General features: G+C 32.3%; 1 long non-coding RNA gene across 1 annotated transcript; it reads right to left on the bottom strand.

Annotated features, from left to right (window-relative positions):
- Positions 1-429: 429 nt before the first annotated feature.
- On the bottom strand, positions 430-2,736 carry LOC111892327 (uncharacterized). The gene is made up of 3 exons (XR_002850500.3): positions 2,238-2,736; positions 1,140-1,423; positions 430-866 (listed from the first exon to the last, which is right to left on the bottom strand). It is a non-coding gene; the product is annotated as an uncharacterized LOC111892327 (long non-coding RNA).
- Between the last annotated feature and the right edge of the window lie 733 nt (positions 2,737-3,469).

Here is a 3,469-nt window from a genome sequence, read left to right as displayed (position 1 = left end):
GGAACAACTTTCTTGACATGATCAAGAGCACTATCTTATATTTTGCAACAATACAAGAAGATCAAAACATCATCAAAAGCAAGAGTTTAGTACTGGATGCATCTTTAAACCAAACTCCAGAAACATCATATCCCCATTATGATCCTTTAAGCAAAAAGGAAACAACACCCAACACAAAATTATTGATAGATATGAAAAGCAAGTGGAGATGTATAGAGATAAGATAACATCGATTCACCCAAAGCAAGATAGAGTATTATAGGGTCTAACATTATGCCTAAAACATAACAGTCATCAATAAAACATTTGCAATCCTTAGAATAAGTTTCAATTTACTAATCAAAACAATGCCCCATTGGGCCATTTCATTTAAGAGTTAAGACCAAGTGTTGTGCATAGCAATGTTACAAATATGATATCAACCAACACTTTCATATGAAATAGAGGGCATAAAAGTTGATTCTAGAAGTTGAAATACCATATATCCATAATTGAGAAGCTATACTAAAAAGCAAATTAATCTTGTTTTTAACATTTCAACACAACAAAGACTGCAATGTTTGGCATTTCCCTTCCCCTTTGTCCCAATTTACTGTCAATAATTGCAGATTGAAACTTCAGCTTTCAATTGTCATCTAGGATCATAAAATAAGGTTCACTGACACACACAAGCAAAGCTCATGTATATGTACAATGAAATGAGTATTGTAATCTGAAACATACTCGGTGAGAAAAAAAGAGTTTCCACTTCCAACCTTTAATAGTTGTAATTCTCCCCTTCTTGCTTGGAGTAATCTTTTTCTCTCTATAAATAAGACATGACATCTAGTTCATCTTTTCCCTTTCCTTTTTATTGAACACATAATCTACGACCACCAAATAAAGTTTATCATTTAATATTCTAATAAATTGTAACAAATTGAAGTAAAATACAAAGATTCAACAGTTCCATTTCCTATTCCAAATAAATAATCCAAGAAAGTGAACCCAATCAAGCTAGGATTAAGACGAATGGGATCATGAAATTTTAATATAAAACATAAATGACAATAAGAACATCAAAATACACAATAAATTGAAATCAAATAACTTTATTATCAGCTAGCAACATGAAATTTAAATTAGTAGATGTCAATTACCAAGTTAAACCACATAGGTTCTTCTGGAGCCAACCGGTGGGTTGATGAATGTCAAATTCACGTCCATAAGAAAATTGGAAAAATGGAGACGCGTAGGTGATACTTCTATGCACTTGTCGTTATCCACTATGGTTTAATTGCTTTTCCGTTTTAAGGTGACCTGGTAGCTATGCAGGCAACACATTGCTCTCCACCACACGCGCCAAGCGAGAAAGGTATGGAAAACCCCCAACTATTTGAACTACACATAGAATTCAACGCCTCAATGGGAGCTACCGGTAACCCTAAACAACGATCACCAAAAAATCAAAAAGGAAATAAGAAAATGGTTTCTGGTTTATAGGAAACATTGACTGATGAATGAACACAAACATGTCTGGAGAGAAGATAGGAGTGAATAGTCTAATACAGATGCTATAAACGTGTCGTGAAGATCTGAAAATAACGCATAGAATTGACGACTCATAATCTGCAGCCCATAGATTTTAACGGGTGTCGTATCATGTGACCATCATATTGTGAAACATTATGTCTAGCAAGTCTTAAAGATTACTACGCTGCCAAAATTGTAAGCCCAATTAATCCCTTAGATATCATTTGGGCTAGCCGAAAATGAGTATACTAATTACCGTTGTTATCATCATGAACCCTAAATTATGCGTGCTTGTATTGTTGTATATCTTCTTGAAACATATTTTCTGTTTCAAATAGGTAAGATGAACTTATAAAAAGAATTATAAAATTCGGGTTATGATAATCACTATTGAGCAGTATAACATCGTAGGCAAGAACATAAGTTATGTTGCACCAATCAAACGTTTGTATGTCTAAGCAGTTAAATAAAGAAATATTGATGGACATTAGAAAATATGTTTCCTAGCCTGCTTCTTGAAGAAGATAAAAGGCTGTGACATCATCTTTTTCTCATGGTGACACCCATGGCGGTGGGTGGTTGAAGGAGACACCGCCATCTTTGTATCACATACCCAAACTCAAAGAAATTATTTTTAAAACCTAAATACCCTTCACCAATTGAGAGAGAGAGAGAGAGAGAGAGAGAGAGAGAGAGAGAGAGAGAGAGAGAGAGGTCTTGCATACACGAAATTGGAGAAGTTCAATCTGAACTCAAACCAAAAACATATAGAAAGGTCGTGGAATCAAAACAGAGAGAGGTGATGCAATCAGAATGTAAACCGTGATTTGCACTGGCATTTGGGGTTAATGTGATGGAGACGGTGAAGTCACCGGTAAGAAAGAGACGAGAGAAAAAGAAGAGGAAATGGTGGTATTTGGGAGACGTACTGAGAAAAACGAGAAAGTGGAAGACAGAAGAGAAGAAGGATGTCCAACTCTGTGGAATGAAGAGTAGTGGGATACAGGTGTCCTAAGGCAAGATGAAAGCAGTTGCAAACCTAGGTATGACTCATGAAACCTATGAGAAGCTATGGAAGCAGCTTAGTCGTGAAGAATAAGACGGCGGAGAAGGTAAAAAAAAAACATGTTTGCAATCTGTATAAAATTCATTATTTTTTTATTATATATCGAGTTAGTGGATGATACGGAAAACCAAAAGCTATCTTTAAGTTTTTTTTTAAATCAACCAAAAATCCACATAAATCCACAAAAATCCTCATAAATCAACGAAAAATCCTCCTCACTCCACTTTCTTTAGATTCTAAGGGAATATATATATATATATATATATATATATATATATATATATATATATATATATATATATATATATACCATTTATTGAGTGTTTGAGTTTAATAGAGAGTGTTTATGTTTAATAGAGTTTTCATTATCTATAGAGTGTTCATACTTATATAATTTGAAATATTTCAACGATTTTTTAAAATATTATTTTTAGAAAACAAATAGTTTTGTTTTTAGATAACGTATCTGTTTGTAACGAATTTTAATACTAGCTTTTATGAGCCATCTAGCATCATGAATATGATTATTGTTTAAAATCGTACCTAGATTAGTAGGTTTATAAGAATCTTTAAGATTTTGCTCAGAATTATTTATAGATTCTTGGATTTGCTGTATTCTTAAAAGAATATTTCTATTAGGAATACAATTCATCAAGATTTTGTTAGACATAATTAAATAATTTAAGCATGAATTTGATTCATTTGATTATTAAAAACGAGTACTATTTTAACAAAAATTTCAAATCTTGTAGAATTAATAGTTAGAATAACTCGAAATGAAATTATCATGGAGAAATAAATTTAATAACAACAATACAACGATAAAATATTTAGTTAGTACCTTCTTGAATTAAGCTTGAATTACAATCAATACATACATCTGGAGAAAGA

This window comes from Lactuca sativa, chromosome 4 (assembly GCF_002870075.4).
Source record: "Lactuca sativa cultivar Salinas chromosome 4, Lsat_Salinas_v11, whole genome shotgun sequence".
In the NCBI taxonomy this organism is placed as follows: Eukaryota; Viridiplantae; Streptophyta; class Magnoliopsida; order Asterales; family Asteraceae; genus Lactuca; species Lactuca sativa.
Note: the sequence above shows the minus strand (reverse complement) of the source record. Positions and strands in the feature narration are given on the sequence as shown.